The following is a 17,685-nucleotide window of genomic DNA, read 5'->3' as shown; positions in this document are numbered from 1 at the left end:
CAGGTTTGGGGGCCCTGGTCTAGTCTCCCTCCCCTGTCTCCTGGGCAGTGTCCCCAGGGGAGCCCCCGGGGGCTGAGATCTCTTCAGTCTCAGCCCTGCCCCACCCCCTGCCTCCACCCGCGAGGCCAGCAGCCCCCCAGCCCCCGCCCCTGGGCTGTGGGACAGGGAGAGGGCCGAGGGGCTGGCTCTGCATACTAATGTCCTGCCCATTGTCAAAGCCCCTTTGTGCCCCAGAGCTCCATTGAGGCGCCTCCGGGGCGGGCACAATGGGGGCTCTGTCCCCGAGTTCCCCCAAACAGTCACCTGCTTTCAGAGCCTCCCCCCCGCTCCCACCCCCACCCGCCCCAGTGTCCGGAGGGCCCAGCGAGCTTGGGGGAGTGGGGCCAGAGCCAGGGGGGATGGGCAGGAGGCGACCCCTCCCTGCCCCCCCCCACCCCGGGCAGGCTGGGGAAATGGGCCCAAGGCAGGGAGAGGCCCCGGCTTACAGGGGGCGGGGGCGGGGCAGTCTGTGGATGGACTTGGAATGCAGGTTCCGTGAGGCCGGCCAAGGGGAAGGGGCACTCAGCCTGCCCACTCCTCGGTTCCACATGCCCCGCCGCCGCGGCCCGTGCCTTCCCGCCTCTCCTCCTCCTCCCACCACGAGGCTCATATATGCAGAGACACACAGGCACACGCTCATGCATGCGGCCCCACACACGGCTCCCGGACGCACGCCGGAGCGGATGTGCCCAGACCCAGCAGGCCGACTCAGGCACACAGACCCGCACCGGCCACTCGCATATGCACCAGCACACCTGCCCTCCATCCCCTTTGCACCCCTTCCGCCAGCCTCCAGCCTCGAGAGGCTCAGCACCAGCGCCCCAGCCCCCGACCACCCCCCACCCCGTGCCCTCGCTGGCCCCTGCTGCTCCAACACAGGTTATAACAAGTTTGCACTTGTTGTGACCTCAAGAATGTGGCCCTGGGGCGGGGAATGTCCCGCTGCTCCAGACCTCACCTGCTTATACGTTAACCACGGACATGGTCTCTGCTGAACCGTGAGCACGCCCGCCCCCTCCCCCCCCCCATTCCCACAGACCACAGAGAGGTTTGGTGAGCCAGGACCCCCGCCCCAGAGCGGAGCCAAACACACTGAATGGAGTGATGCGGGAATGACCAACCCCAGCCTGCCCCAGCACCGGCCCAGGGCCACCAGCCCTTGCATCTGCCCAGCGCACTCAGGGTCACGGCCTCTCACCACCCTGTGAGGTAGATGGCCTCGTTATCATTTCCCCGTTTTATAGTAGGGCTCTGACAGGTGCATGACATATCCAGGTGGCAAGACTGGGACTCCATTCTAGAATGGAAGTCTCTTGCTGCTGGGTGTTTTCCTGGGTTGTTTTTTTGCGGGGCAGGGGTCACTATCTGCCTCTTGGCTTCACTGAGATGACCCAACCCATGTGGAATTTTCACAGAATTATCTTTTGCCCACCTTCTTTGGGAAGAGTGGGGGTATGTTGGGGTTGGAGTAGGGAGAACAATGGGTACAGGGACCTTAAACAGGATTCTGTGTCCAGAAAGAAACTCAAAAGTTCACCTTGACCCTTGACTGCCTCTAGGCAGGGTGAGCCTACCTCCTTTCATTTCCTACATTCCCATGGGCCCCATTCCCATTGCTGACGGATCACTGGAGAGAGGAGCCCCATGGCCTTCTTGGCTAGAGTTTGGAGTTTGAGATCTCTGTTGATTGTAAGTCCTTCACGACACCTGGCTCTGACCTTCCCTGTTAATATCCTATGTCTGTATAAGGATCTATAGGGCATGTCTATGCCTCTCCTACTATTCTGGTTTGGGGCATCTTCTGGAAGCCTGGAGCAGGTACCCTAAAAAGGGAAGAGATGGAGGACTTACCAGGACCAGGACCCCGAGGATTTGAGGGCTGCTTGCACGATTGTGTGCTGGGACCTGGGGTGGTTGATGGGGTCACAGTTGCAGAAACCCCATTAGATGGAGAACTAAGCTGATGTTGATTTGCTCATCTGCAAATGTTATCGAATGCCGATCTCCATGATGCTTCCCTTACATCAGAATTGCAAAGACCCTTGCAGGCCCCTTCTATGCCTTAACCCCACTGCTCACCTAGAATGCTCCCCGGCTGGCTGCCAGATTCTGCTGAAGCTGCATCATCCATCTGTCTTCCTCCATGCAGGAACACTCCTCTCCCAGCCCTTATTCTCTGGTGTATTCTTCTGTCTCCAAGTGCCCTTCCAAATGTCCCCTGTTGGAGAAGGAGGCCTGGCCAAAGGACAATTTCAGCCCCTCCAGCTGCACTCAGGCTTGGGTGGGTGGGGGACAGTGAGACAGCGACCTCTGAATCTAGTTCTGCATCTAGTCAGTGTCGTTGTGCCACCCCTGCCCCCATCCTTCTACTCAGAGGAGGAATGTGGATAAGGAATAAGTGGAAAGTTGGGGAAGGGCAGAGAGATTCCCTCCCAGGGTGACAGTAGACCCCCCCCTGCCGCCAGGCTTCTCTGTGTGAGGGTCAGAGGTTGCTCTTCAAACGTGGAACCTGAGAAGGAAAGGGAGTGGTGAGGACCCCTGTCAGGGAAGGTGGCTCAATTCCCTGAATATGCATCAGAAGCACAGGGTGACTATGGGTCTCCATCTCCACCAAGGGTAAAAATAAGAACAAATTGCTTAGGCAGCAACAAGCAAATTTTGACTTAGCAGGAAGCATTTCCTGGGTATAAGGGATTACCAGGCAAAGGGGAAGGATGGAAAGAGGTGGAGGACTCACTCCCCCTGATGAGAAAGAGAGGCCCAGCTTAGCCGCCTATTGAACAGAGGTTGGGTGGCCTAGGAGACATTTCCAAAGGGGCTTAGAGCCCCTGTGGGCCATGGACTTCCAGCTGTCTCAGGTAACTCCCTTGATCATTTCCACAACCCCTAGCAGAGAACATCATTGAATCTGCCCCTTCCCAATGGGCCCGCTATCTGCTGTTTCTTTTTTTTTTTTTTTAAAGATTTATTGATTGATTGATTGATTGATTGCTATGTTGGGTCTTCGTTTCTGTGCGAGGGCTTTCTCTAGTTGCGGCAAGCGGGGGCCACTCTTCATCGCGGTGCGCGGGCCTCTCACTATCGCGGCCTCTCTTGTTGCGGAGCACAGGCTCCAGATGCGCAGGCTCAGTAGTTGTGGCTCACGGGCCCAGTTGCTCCACGGCATGTGGGATCCTCCCAGACCAGGGCGCGAACCCGTGTCCCCTGCATTAACAGGCAGATTCTCAACCACTGCGCCACCAGGGAAGCCCCTGCTGTTTCTTCTAGCTCTTCTTGTTGTCATATTTCTGGGCCAGCTGCTGTGGGGCAAGGAGATTCCTGAGGCCTGCTGATGGGAGGGGCACACTGGACACCCCTAGGCTGGGGCTTTGGTTGGAGGGGAAGAGCTCAGTGGATAATGCTCCTAGGTTGGCCCTTCAGGACCCCAGGGTTAAGAAAAGATCTTGTAGGAAGAGAGAGCTTGGGATGAGGAAGAAAGCCAGGGTTATTGCTCTGATTCTGGTGCTATGAGCCGGCTGTGTGATTGTGGAAAAGTTACTCAACTTTTCTAAACCTTGGCTTCCTCTTCAGTGAAATGAAGGGGTTGAACAGGGTGACCATGGGGGCCTCCCAGCGCCGACATGCCATGATGGTATGGTGGCCAGATGAAAAGTGCAGTTTAAGTGGGCCTGGGTTCAACTTGCAGTCACCTCTTCCTTACTAGTGGTCCTTCTGGACAAGTCAGCTAACCTTTCTGAGTCTGGTTTCCACACATTCACATGAAGGCAATGGCATTACCCACCTCCCAGGGAGGATAGGATGACGCGGTACATGGAAACCCAGCACAAGGGCTGAGGTGGGGAAGTCCGCAGCACGCGGGGACACAGAGGGGCAGCAACTCACACTGGGGCTGTGGGTGTCTGGAAGGGCTTCTCAGAGAAAGTGACATCTAAGCCGAGGCTTGAAGGAGGGGTAGAGATCGACCAAGTGGAGTGGGGAGGGGAAGAGTGCTTCACGGAAGAGGCCCCAGTGTTTGCTGAGAACTGTTGGTAAGAGAAAGCATGGCCCGTTCAAGCACTGGGAGAAGCTCAGTGTAGCTGGAGGGCAGAGGCTGTGTGTGAGGGGTGGGTGGAGGGCCGAGAATGCTGATGCTGGAGAGGCCAGCTTATTACATACTCTGTCCCACCTGTCATTCTAGGGGCTTGTGAGTTGGGATCTCTCCACTTCCCCTCCATCTTCCTTTTCCTACTTTTCTTTCTCCCAAGCTCAGTCCTCTTGTCTTTGGTCACGTTTGGGGTCCAGGTCTGGAGTTTTCCGCCTCTCTCCTTTCCCATGATGAAAGAGGGATCTGCCTCCTGCAGAAGACTCTGGATTTCTGGCATTGAGGCTCCGTGCTAAGCACTGCGTACCCACTGTGGGCCCTCCCCAACCTGGCGCCTCATGAGAGAGAGATGCAAGAGTGTTGATGGCAGTGGGCTGAGGGCAGTGTGGAGTGAGAACTGAGGGAAACTAGAGAGAATACAGCTCTTCAGCCTGGAGTAAAGGCGGATGGAGAGACCGAGTCAGTGCGCGCAGCTGTCTGAAAGTTGACGCTTTAATGGGAAGCTCGGAGGAAGGACTTCCCAAGGATGAAGCAGGTCACACACCAAAAAGGGAGCCTGAGGGAGGGAAAAGAAATGTACAATATCAATCCTATGGGCTCTTTTAAGCCAAGAAATACTTAGACAAAGCTCTATACTAGGCACTGAGGAGGTCACAAAGATGAACAAAACACAGGCTAGGAAGCAGTTCAGAAATGATTCTCCTGATTGATGAGGTGGGCATGATCCTTCCTGGAAGGTGTAAGGCAGATAAAACGCCCCCTCTGGCAGCTGCCCCTGAGGGTGCTTCCACACTGGGGGTACCTCTCCTGCCTCCCCGCCGCCTACATTGCCTCTCGGACCCTCCACCGACTAGGTCCAAGGCCTCCCTCATCACAGCCACACAGCTTCTAAGATCACAGACGAGAAAAGGTATAGAGAAGGGACCTTCAGCCGGGAGGTAGGTCAGCCTCCCTCTCTTCTCTCAGCTGGGGAGCCCCACTGGTTCCAGGACCCTAAGGAACCGGTCCCATCAGGTTGGCCTCTCTCTGGTTTCTCAGATTCTGGTAGCAGATCTGGTGACAGCTCAGTGGCTCCCTGGCCTCCACCCCAAAAACCTTATCTTCTGGGGCCTGGCCATCCTGGGCTCTTTAAAAAATTTAAAAAAAAAATTTTTTTTTTTAATCATTTCTTAGTGATTTATTCTCTTAAGGCTCCATCAGCAGGTGGAATGGAAGACCCCTCCCACCCTGATGCCTTGGGTAACCAAAGCATTATCCTCCTTCAGTGCCTGCTCTGTCTGGAGGACCCGCACATCAATGCCTTGTTTCCTGAGGTACAGTTGATGAGGGTACCTTCGAGGCCTCACTCATCCCCTGGCCAATAACAAGGGTCTGCACGCCTTTCTCGACAACTTCCTGCACATCTGCAGGCTGCACACCAGGAGAACACTCAGTTCCTGTTTCTCTCCGGTCCCAAGCCTGACTTCCCCCTGGCCACACTTTGCAGTCCTTACAGATTTTAGTAGAGCCTGGTACTTTCATTTGCCCCCTATGAGAGGGAAACAATTTCAGGGGAAGAAGGAACTTAACTGAACTCCAATGCCCTCTCTTTTCAGAGTTGCGATCCCAAACGTCTCCATGCTTTACCCCTCATCCTGGGCTTTGAGCAGCCTGCCAGCTGGCTGGAGCCACCAAGGGGAAGCAGGAGGGCAAGGGGCCGAAGGGCATGATGTAGGAACTGAGTTCTTTGTGGCATCCCTCACTAAACACCTTTCCTACCTCTTGGCAGGTTGAATGGGTTTTGGAGGGAGCTTCACCTTAGGAATTATAGGGGGGTAGGATGAAGGAGGTGGGCTGGAAGCCTCCTCCAATGCCAGGGCTGTAGGAAGTCCTACCGCATGAATCACTGTTACCCTGGAGAAAGGACAAATAAGGCAGGAGGTAACTGCAGCATCATCAAGCCCACATGGGTGTGGAGAGGCAACGTGAGTGAAGGTCCGCGGGACTTGGAGACAGAGGGTCCGGCTTTGCCATTAAATCAACATCAGCAAGTTACTTTACCTCTCTGAGCCTTAGTTTCCCTAATTTGGTAGATATTTTTCTTTCATCTGCAAAGTAGGCTAATAATAATATCTTATATTTGCATACAGGCCTTACAGATTTCACATACTTTATCTCCTGTAATCCCAACCAAACAATGGAAGGTTTTATTGCCTCCTTAGGTGAGGAAACTGAGCCTTAGAGAGATGAAGAGATTGACTGAAGTTCCCATAGCAAGTAGATGGCACAGATCTGGATGGCAAATAGTGGGAAAGAAGAATAGATAGGGACCTTTGGCTATGACCCAGACCTGCCAGGATAACAAATAGGTTTCATTTGTAAGGCTAACTGCATTGGATTGAAAATGGCTCTCTGTATCACCATGCTGAGAAAGATTCTGAGGTTCGGTGAGGAAAAAAGTACTGTGATGAATTAGTGATATCTGTTAAGGGCAGGAGGTGGGGTAAATGACGGCCCAGACGCGGTGTCGTTGGCATCCCTAGCCTGGAATCAGACCAGGGATTTCATATCTAAGAAGTCCTTCCTCTATACTAATCAATTAGGTTAAATTCAAAGGCACCAGCTTGAAAAGAGAACTAAGGTGTAGTCTCTGCCTTCAAAGAGCTCACCGTCTCTCAAGGACAGAGGAGCGCTATATTGATGATGTGGCAAACTGTCCCAGGAACGTAGAGAGAGTAATGAGGGCATTTTAGGCAGAGAGACCTGCTTGGTAAAAGCATGGGGCCGTGCAAGTGGGGTGCAGACTGCATTTGAAGAGCCAATGGCAATTCTATATGGCTAGAAGATGGGGTTCATAGGGAAAAGTACCAAAAGGAGAGGCTGTGGAAATCAAGGTGGCATCAGATGGTGAAGGGTTCTGAATGCTATATTTAGAAGTTTGGGTTTTACTACAGAAGCTGTGGAACTCCTTGAAGGATTGAAAGCCAGAGCGATGGGATGTAATTGTGTTGTTGAAAGGCACTGTGGCAGCTGAGGGGGTGGAGGTGAGGGAGGCGAGGCTGGGGGTGGGAAGACAGGAGATCATTGCAGCACTTCAGGTGAAAGAGAACTAGGGCAGCCTCAAAGGAGTTGGAGAGAAGCCCACAAAGGCAGAATTGATAAGAGCTAGTGACCCACTGGATGAGGGGCAAGAGAGAAACCGAGGGCAACTCTAAAGTTTCCAACCTGGGCACTGAATGGATGGTGAGGCTGGGAACAAGAGGGGAAGCACAGGAGAGACTCCCTTCTGAGTAGAGAGGACATCAGTCTGAACACGTTAAAACTAGACTCTCCAGTTAGAGGGAGCCTGGAAGTGTTGGTTGTACAGGGCAGAGGTGAGGGGAATCTGTGGGAGCGGTTGAAACAGCCGAGGAAGGGAGAGCAGAGTGGTTAGAGATGCCAAGGGGGATCCCTGAGAAACACCAACAATTCAGGGCCTGCGAGAGACCACAGCAAGAGAGATGGACCAAAAGTAAAGAGACAGGGAGGAGAGAGCCTGGAGGACCACGTCAGAGAGTGATGATGAGACTCTGCACCGTGTTAGTGCTGACCCCACCGAGTGCTCTTGGTACATCTGTGCACTTATCTAATTCTCCCAACACCCTGGTGAGGTAGATATCATTAGGCTCCTTTTTTTGCAGGTAAAGGAAAAGGAAACTCAAAGAGTTTAAGTGATTTGCCCCAAATCCCAAAGCCTAGAAGTGGCAGGGCCACTAAAGAGCTAATCGAGGTCTCCAGAATCAGGGGATCCCCACCACATCTCAATAAGAACCAAAGGAGAGAGTGTCCAGAACGGACAGGCTGGCCATCAGTCTCACATGACGCAGAGAGACTGCTGGGGTCGAGGACTGAGAAAACGCCCTTGGATTTGATGATTGGAAGGTTAGCTGTGACCTTGGAGAGAGATTCTTGCGGCTCTAACTGCCACCAGCTGGCTGTGCGGATCAAGCGGAATTGCTTCTAATGTGCTTCATATGATGCAGAGCCTGGTAGTTTGAAGGAGGCTGATGCTGTTATTTTTATTGTTACTAAATATTGGTAAATTGGACCACTTGATATTGCTGACATGGGACCCATTCTTTAAAACTGGTGATTTCATATGGGTCAACCTAACAGTAAAAGGGGGTGGGCTGGGGTCGGTGGGCAGGAGAAGGCAGGAGAAGGCAAGCCGCCAGGGCAAGGGCAGTCCCGTGGGGCTGGGGAGCCCTGCCCCCTGGTGGTGGGGAGGTAATCTTCAGCACCAGGCTGAGGATCGGTGAGGCGTGAAGTTTGCACGAGTCCCTCTCATCTCCTCCGCTCCCCTCCAGCCATCTGTAGTCTTGCCAGCACCCTCTCCACTAAGTCCAGCTGGGCATGGGGGTGAACTCTCCCTAGGGGGCTCTGTCGGGAAGAATACTTCTAACCTCTCAACTAGGGTGATCCTCTCAACCAGTATCTTTGGGGATCAGTTGGGTTCTCCCCTATGGAGAATCCAGGAGCCTAGGCCAGGTGGTGACTGATTAAATAGTCAGAGCAGGCTGACACACGAACAAGAGGTCTTCAACAGACCCCTTGGTCATCTCCAGCCCAGCCCCTCTGAAATCTCCCCCAGTATCCTTGGGAACCTTTTCAGTGTCGCAGGTCTTACTGATAACAGTAGAATAACAATGACAACGGAAGTTATTTGTACTAATGCCATTGCTTCCAGCTGTGTCTTAGCACCTGGACTGATTTTTCTGGCTCTTCGGTCAAGGTGAGGAGGGAGGGGTTAATATCTCTGAGGTGTTCCTCTGAGGTGAGGACCCAGGTGGGGCCAGGCCTGCAGGCTCTTGGGATGGCTGGAGCTGGGGCTGAGGAGGCAGTGGTGCATCCTTTGTCCTCAGCTGAACTCTGCACAGTGCCAAGCTTCTCAGACGGGACCAGGATGTGCAGCCCTGAAGCCCCACACAATGGGTAGGAGCAGGCGCTGTTGCCGCCGTGGTGACTCAGAGGGGGAGTGTGCTGGGCGGGGGGGGGGGGGTGGTGGCTGGAGGGTGAGGAGGCAGGTGCATCAAAGAGGCAGTCCCCATGGGCTGCGTGTGCCAGGAAGCCATCCTCCCTCTCCAGCTGGGGAAAGGGGGGTCCCTGAGGTACCCCCACTCTGGGCAGTTCTCTGCAGGAACACTGTTCCCTTCTCGCAGGGGACAGAAGGCACTGCCTGCGGATTGGGGCGGAAGAAGGGGCAGTGGTCCCAATCAGCCCACACTGACAGGGCGGGTGGTGTCTGGACAGAGGCGAACATCTGACATGGCCCCATCTCTGTGTTCTTCCCTCTCTTGACCGGAAAACACACAGGGGGGTCAGAAGGGCCAAATGGAGGTCACAGGCTCCCAGGAAACGCTTTGAAGGCTTTTATCCTTTCTTTTGATCAGTCTATGAGAACTTTCCAAACGTTGACACAAGGGAAGAAAAGCCTATTCTTCCTTGGGCCAGGGCCTTGTGTCAGGCCGAGGCTAGAGGATGGGAGGGAAGGGGAAGGAGACTGGAGGGTGAGAGGCAGAGGCAGCAGTGACTCAGCTGGCAAGGCAGGCCCCCGACACACACACGGCCCTTTTTGTCCCCACCTCAAGATTTGTGTGCATCTGGCTCTGTTTCTATTTGTTTATTTTCTTTGGGGCAGGACAGAAGGGAGATTAATGAACAAAGACATTAAGTTTAAAAAGAACCCCAAACCCGACTCCATTCTTCTCCCAACCTTGAGGGCTGACATAATCCCGCAGTGCTTTTCTTCCAGGCCTTCCTTGACACCCGTCTCCTTTCTCCTCTCTTCCCCCCTCTCTCATTAAGAACACTTGGAAGCCCAGAAATGCTTCTTTTCAGTCCCCAGTGCAGCTGATCTCCTCCTGGAGGCCTCCAAGGCCGCTCTTCACGTTGGAGTTGGTATCCAAAACAGAGATAATATGGTTGGTGAGAGGAACCTGAGTAGCATTCTCCTTTCTCCACCAAGGCCAGTGGGAGGGCTGAGACGCATCTGCATTGGGAGGGACACGGGCTGGACATGGACTTTTAAAGCAGGAAATGACCTTGATAACCCTCAAGCACAGAGCCTCCCAAACTGACCCAGAAACACGTTCTGAAGGGCAGAGGGAATTTTACCCCAGAAGATACAGGGATGGGCCATAAGCTCCCCCACACTGGACATCCTTGAAATCTGTTTTGTCTTTTAAATTATGTAAATTTTTCATTCTACGCCATCATACATCGTTTGTTTAATATTAAAATAAGATTTTCCCTCAAAACCTTTGAGTAAAACTGATAGCTCAGGAAAATACATTAAGTTTAATCCCCTGGTTCCGAGCACCTCCTGGCACACTAGTTAGAGAAGTGTGGAGCTAATCCAATGCCCTTTTCCCACAATTAAAGATATAATGGCTGAAGAGGTTTAGACACTTACCCAAGGTCACTTTTAGTCAGAGGCAGAGTTGAGGCTGGCACCTAAGTCTCTTGCTTCCCAGTCGAGCCCACTTTCCACCAGGTAATGCTGCCTCTTAGTTCCTGATACCCTCATTCTATCTCCAGGATGCTAGGCTTGGACACGTGCCTAGCTCAGCTGTCTAAGATGAGTGTGGGCTTAGAGACCAGCCCAGCCTCAGGCCCAGAGGTTGATCGTGCTCACAACCCCTCTGTGCGCAGGGCTCTCTCAAAACGTAGCACTTGAGCATAATGGGCAGTTACTGGGACAGAGAATGAGCTGGTACTACCACTTTCTACTTCTATCTATACCCCGCAGTGACTGGTTCAGGTATTCCTGTACCTTCAAACCTAAAATAATTGGATTAGTTCATAGCTATAGTGGGAACTCCTCCTGTCTTCCTAGAAACTGCCTCCCTTTCTGATCCTGTTTCCAAACCCCTAAATCAAGAAGCTCTTTTCTGGAGGGAAGAAGCAGGGAGGATAGAAGGTTGTAGGGCTTAGAATGCCTCTACTAATGTGGGCACCTAGGCTTTGGGTTATGGGTGGAGATACAGTGAGATGCAGAATTTGAAGGTCAGAGCTGTGATTTGTTGGATAGCATAGTATTCTTCCATATCACCATCTTCCAAAATCAGATTTCTAGGAAGCTGAAGAAACTCTTAGGGGAAGAAGGGATGATCCAGACAGATGTGCAGGGAGTGAAAAGACAAAGAGGACAGTGAAAAGGAGGATAGAATCAGGGAGACACATTTTGGTAACAGCCAACATGAAATACGAGCAGGGCAGTGCAGATGATAGAAGAGATGAGAAGAGAGTTGGGAGCAGAGCCCAAGAGAAGGAAATGGGGAGGAGAAAGACCTGCCATGCAAACCTAGGAGAGGAGCACTGGGATGGAACAATCATAAAAAAAGAGTATCACCGCCAACCATCAGATGCACCCTGGGTGTCACTGCTGGTGAATTCTTCACACCTGGCTGGTGCCTGCTAGACCCCTATCATGCTCTAGGTGTCCATCTTCTCTGCTTGTTGAGTGTGGAATTTGCTCATCCAAGGCAAATTCAGTATATAGTGTTAACCTGAAGCTATAGTGGAAAGGACTTTGTAATGCAGCCAGAACTAGGTACTAATCTCAGCTCTGCTACTTATATGTTGCATTGCCTGGGCTCTCTGAACCCCAGTTTCATAAGTAACTGTGAAGATAAAAACTCTGTTCCCCAGAGTTGTTGCAAAGATGAAATGTGAAGTGCTGGTCTAAACTAGGCATTCAGTAAATGATAGTTGCTCTCCTTCTCTCTTCTTCCATTTCCCTGAACCAAACATCAGGAAGAAGTACTCCATGGTCAAAAGAGAAAACTCACCCAGTGGCTCTGTGAAAGGGTGTGCGGCTAGAGCACCATGAAGAGGAGGCCAAGTCCCTGCATCTGATCCCTGTGGGAGGCACGGGGCTCCACACCCACGCCGTGTGGCTCTCACCCTTCATTCTAGTGGCCACAAGGCAGGAGGGTGTTGTGGGATCAGAGCCCATCATTGTTTTCCCAATTTGTCCTGTTAAGTCTTTCATGTGCTCCCAACACTTCAACCAAAATGATTGGCTCCTACCCCCTGCTGGCCCTGAATCTACTCAATGCTATACCTTTTGCTTGTACTGCTTCCTTCCCTGGAGGTGCCTTCTCTTTGACACCCCCAAACTCCAGTCTCCAAGGGTCCAAATCTTGCCTATCCTTCAGGCCCAGTCCCAATGTCACCTTCCTCTATAAAATCTCCCCTGAGTGAGACAGTCAGGTATGGAGGAAAAAACTCAACTCCTGGTTGTTACTTACTCATAACAACCTGGTAATAAATGGGGATAATAAATGGGGATAATAACATTCCTACAGGGTTGTTTGAGGAATTATATGAGCCAACATTAAAATATCCCCAACAACTTAGCCCAGTGCCTAGCACCTAACAGGTTCTCAATCAATACACGTTCGTTACCTCCTCAGCCCCACCCCCTTGAGCTAGATGTCACCTTTCCCTTTGCAAAGTCCCTCAGCACTTCACAGATCCCTATTCCATGGCACTTATCACTTCTTGCCTGTTATGTGGTCGTCTCCCTTAATAGATTGTAAGGTCCTCAAGGCCAGAATCCACACCTAATTCACCTCCATAATTCAAGTGTCTTGTTTGCAATCTGGCACCCTGTAAATGTTTATTGTATAAATGCATGAAAACACAACTGAGACTGCATGGGTCTTCCTGTGTGGTGGGCAGCATCATTACAGATGAGGACATTTGGTTTGTTTGCCTATCTATTAGTGTCTATAATTAGTCATTGGGGTTTCCGTGGATACAAGGAAAAAGAGAAAACATCATAAGAAAAATCAAGAGAAGACACAAACAAGAAGGGGGGAGTGAGAAGGCCCCAAAGGGAGAGAGGCCCTGGGCCAGAGTGAAGTTCCATCTGTTGTACCCAGGCCAAGAGCTTCCACACATCCTTAGTCCTCCTGGAGGATGGAGTCCGTTCCCAGTGCTCTTAGATTGGCCCCTACACCTGGAGTGATTTGGGGGCCCCCTTCTGCTCATTTATTCACTCATAAACTACTTCTTGAGCACCTACTATGTGTCATACATTGTGTTAATCATATATCAGACTAATCAAAACATATTATGGCTGAATCCTTATTTTAATAAGCTTCTTTGTAGTAGAAGACACATGCTATACCAAGTAGATGTGCCATAAGAGATATAGATGGAGATATATATAATATATATATTCAGAAAAGAGAGGCCTTACTTAAGGCTGTAGGGATCAGAGAAGGCTTCATGGAAGAGGAGTCATTTGAACTGGGCTCTGAAAGATATCATGGCTATGTAGAGACAAGGAGAAAGGGAGGTCAGGAAAAGAGACGAGCATGAACAATCATGTGAAGGCAGGAAAACATGGGTGTATACGACAGGGAGCAGGGGACAGTTGGTTTATCTGAAGTTCGCCATAGGAGAGATGAGGCAGGAAATAAGGCTGGAATGAGGTGTAGAAGCAGACCATGCAACTGTGCCAGACTGAGTCTGGCTTCTCTTTGATAGCTAGTGGACACATTATCTGTCAAACCTAAACCCAAAGGTAGAAGGGATTGAGTTGGGGAAGGATCTAAGATAGTTACAGTATAATGACAAGTGGAGTTTGGAGGCAGGGAGGTTTGGGAGGCCGAAGATCTCGATTTACCAAGTCACATCATCTCTCGGAGCTTCAGTTTCTTCATTCATAAAATAAGGATTGTAACCTTAATACCTTATAGGAATTCCATGAGAATAAAATGTGAAAGTGCTTTGTGAAGTGGTGGATACATGTGCACTGATTTGTGATCAGAGGTGTAACTGAGGAAGAGTGATCCAGTAGCAGTGTAGGAAGGATTTGGGGAGAGAAAGAATAGAGACAGGAGATGTGTAGGAGGCTGATGATTCAGGCAAAAGGTGTGAAGGACCTAAAGTAAGACAATGAAATGAAGGGGAAGAGACACAAATAACAAATCCACAGCTCGTGGCATCCGATGAATATTGAGATGAGGAAGGAGGGGAGTTTGAGATAATCCCTAGATTTTCAAAGGATGATGGCACCGTGAACTATTTAGGAAACCAAAGAGAGGCAGAGGTAGAGAAGAAAGGATTCATTCACACGTGGAGGTGGATGCATTTAGGATTCATGCCCCATAGCATCTTCATTCAGGTTGCTCTTGCCACAGAAAGAACAGATAAAGCTCTTTGCTCAGGGCTGCTTCCCTGCCCACCACCCCCCCCTACCCCAGCCTGACAGGTCAGGAGAAGGTGCACGGCTCTAACCTGCCCCCTCCACCACTGCCCCGCGGAGGGGCTGAAGCATCCTTTCTGGTCACTCAATTTGACAGAGGCCGCCCCTATGCCCACAGCTATTCCCAGACAAGGCTTGTTTTCCTCCTTCATCTTCCAGCAAAGGGGACAGCGAACCCAGAGGGAGCTGGGAGCAGTGCCTTGGGGCTTGCTCTCTCCCACCTTTAGAAAAAAGAATTTGCAAACATCTGCACGTGAGCAGAGCCCGTGAGGCAGACCAAGGCTGCAGCTCTGACTCAGGCCTCTGTCTCTCTAAATCAGGCTTCCAGTCATCTCTTTACTCAGACGTTCTTAACAAACTGCACTTGGTACTGGGGAAACAGGTGACGTTCACAGTCTGTGGCCTTAAATTGAGAACTCACAGATGGCAAACAATGGTAAACAAACCATTGCAAAGCACGATGATGTTTGAAAATAGGAATGTGTACAAACCATGCTTAGAAAACCCATGCTGGGGGCGGGGAGGTAGAGAAGATGAGCTATTTCTTCGAGGGTCAGGGAGGCTTCCAAAGGGGCAACTAACACTTGAGTGAGTTTTGAAAGATAAGCTGGAGGTCATCAGGTGGGCACGGAGCGGGTCCAGTGCAAAAGCGGGTCCAAAGGTAGAAGGGATGAACAGCGAGGTGCTTTGTGGAGCTGGAGTCTAGGATACGTGTGGAAGAGTGGCAAGACCAAAGCCAAGAAGGAGGCAGAGACCAAATCATGAAGGGCCTTGAATGCCATGCTCAGAGCAGTGGGGAGCCAGGGATCGGTTTTAGTCACAAGAGGAGTATCTGTACTGCAGAGCAGTCCTGTACTCAAGAAGGGCTCTGATAAATCCATTCATTCTGGAGAACAAATGACTCACGAGCTCTCAGGTAAAGAAAGAAAGCTCTAGGTCAATCTGCAGGCAGGAAGCAGAAGGAGGGAGAGGTATTTGCTGAGGCAACGTGCTGGACGTCACTGTAGGTGTGACTGGCCTTTGTTTTAGGGACTCATTAGTTTAATTTTTAGAGGAGAAAGAAGGTGATTGTGTCTGTTTCTGTCTCTTTTGACCACTCAGAGGCTGCTTTTGTTTTCAGAACTGTCCCTGGTATCTGGCTGGGACTGTTTTGGGGGAAACAGCACCCTCTAGAGGAGAGAGTATGTGTGTTTCAGGTGGGGCAGCAACAAACTATTTCCAGAACTCTGGCCTGCTCCCTTCCCAGGGGCCCAGGGGGTGGAGTGTGGCTGATTGTTTATCTGCTGCTGACTCTCACTACCCGGGAGAACAAAGCTGCCTGGCTGTGGGAGGTGGCACAGCAGCTGGGAGCAGCAGAGAATAGCTGGAGGAGGCAGATACAAAGGCTGGCAACAGCAGGCACACAGCTGGAGGGGGCAATCACAACGAAGAGGTCTAGCCAGAGGCCACAATCTCCAGTGCCCCCAATCTGTAGCCTTAACGCTGGGCTCTGGAAGCTCCGGGCTCTGTCTTCTCTGTCTCAGCTGTGATCCTCTATACAGGGGACCACAGAGGCACCTCCTGAAAACATGAGACTGTGAGAATGAACCTGGGATACACAGAAGCAGTCGCTACAATTTAAAAGTTCTGGATCAGAAGCCAGAAGACCTGGGTTCTGGTTCCAAAACTACTTGGAGCAAATCTCTCTGAACCTTAGTTTCTAATGATGCCTTTCCTACTTACCTCATGGTGTGGGGGTCAAATTACATGTTTCATAAACTGTAAAATGATATATAATCATAGACTATTATCTTGGGAATGATAAGCAAGACTTTCCTTGGGCCCCAAGAGCTTCCATTTCCCCAGATATACAGAGTCTCTCCTCGGCACAAACAAAGCTAGGGCTTTGATGTGGGATCTCTGGATGTCATGGTAGAAGGGCGGGTGTTGGGGGGTAGAGATGGGGAGGAGGCAGGCATCTTGATCCTCTATGAATGTAGTTGGAAACTTAAAGACAATCTTTAACCTTCCCACCCAAAGCTTTAATCTCCTCTCTAGAATCTCTGCAAAGCACTCCTCCAACCTGTCCTTGAACACCTCTGGGGGCAGGGTACTCTCTACCTTTTGAGGTGCTCTTTCTACATTTGTTACAATGTTCTTCATATCAGTCTGGAATCTTTTTCTCCGTGGTTTGAACTCACTGGTCCTGGTTGTTCCCCTTGGAGCTCAAAGAACAAATCCAAACCTTTGTTCACATGGCAGCCCTTCAAACCAAATATTCTCACATAGCCTTCATAACCCTCAGATCGTCTCTCCTCCCAAGTAAACTTCCCCGTTTCCTTCAAACACGTCTCATATGATTTGGTTCTGAATCCTCTCATGTCCTGATTGTTCCTTGAGACTCAATACTGCAGATGTGGGATCAACAGGGCAGAATCAACTGAATCCTTATTTTATTCTAGATACTTTAATTCAACTAAAGCAGCTTAAGATTGCATTGCTTTTTTTGGCAACCAAAACACGTAGATAACTCACACTGGATTACTTTCTGCTAAAATGCCTAATTTCATTTTCGTGGTTCTGCTTATGAGATCACGTCTTTCCAACGCAGAACTTGCTCAGGTAATTTTTGGACCCAAATGTAATCCAACATTTATCCTTTTTACTCGATTTGGCCCACTCCTCTGGCTCCTTTTGGATCCTAATTCTGCCTCAGACCTTCCATTTGCAGTCCGTCCCAGCTCTGTGTCATCTGCATAACTGATGGCCATGTGTTCTATATTTTTGAATAAAATTAGTGTTAAGAACATCGACTAGGTCAAGGCCAAAGATAATGCTCTGTGGTACATCGCTAGAAAACTGATTCCAGGCTATCATGATCCACTCACCAGTAACACTGATTTTTTATTTTTAAGTCACCTAATTAGAGAAGCATTCTGTTCATTTTTCTCTGTCGTATCCCCAAGGACATAACTTGAGATCTTGTCAAAATCTTGCTTAGATGCACTTTCTCTGTTGCATTTCTCGGATCTGCCAATTTAGTAACCTTGTTATAGAAGGAAATTAAGTTAGAGTGATGTGATGCTACTTGTTCTTAGTAACCCCATGCTGGGTCCTACTGATAACTACCTTTCCCCCACTCTGCCCAAGAATTCACTATCTTAATGTTCCATTCTAGAATCTTGCCTGTGGTTGATACCTTATCTGTTTGTAGTTTGTGAAATGTACTTCATTTTTCTTTTTGAAATTTAAAATTATGCTCACTTATCCACAACTTTCCAGAATCTGTTTTAGAGTCCCCTGTTCCTTAAAATCTCCTATAGAGGTTTCACATCTTTTCGCGAGTTTG

General features: G+C 50.4%; 1 protein-coding gene and 1 pseudogene across 3 annotated transcripts in view; one reads left to right on the top strand and one right to left on the bottom strand.

Moving 5' to 3' along the window:
• KCNJ10 (potassium inwardly rectifying channel subfamily J member 10) overlaps positions 1-17,685 on the top strand; it is a 32,254-nt gene that overhangs the window by 7,499 nt on the left and 7,070 nt on the right. Inside the window, exon 3 of one of the 3 annotated variants that reach the window (XR_009505184.1) lies at positions 11,894-12,788. The exons of the other annotated variants lie outside the window; for them this stretch is intronic. The gene's annotated coding sequence lies outside the window, so the exon portion shown is untranslated. Of the gene's footprint in view, positions 1-11,893; positions 12,789-17,685 lie in introns of those variants that run through there. 3 annotated transcript variants of the gene reach the window in all.
• On the bottom strand, positions 5,317-16,084 carry LOC132366981 (mth938 domain-containing protein-like; annotated as a pseudogene).

This window comes from Balaenoptera ricei, chromosome 1 (assembly GCF_028023285.1).
Source record: "Balaenoptera ricei isolate mBalRic1 chromosome 1, mBalRic1.hap2, whole genome shotgun sequence".
In the NCBI taxonomy this organism is placed as follows: Eukaryota; Metazoa; Chordata; class Mammalia; order Artiodactyla; family Balaenopteridae; genus Balaenoptera; species Balaenoptera ricei.
This window is presented reverse-complemented; position numbering and strand designations above follow the sequence as displayed.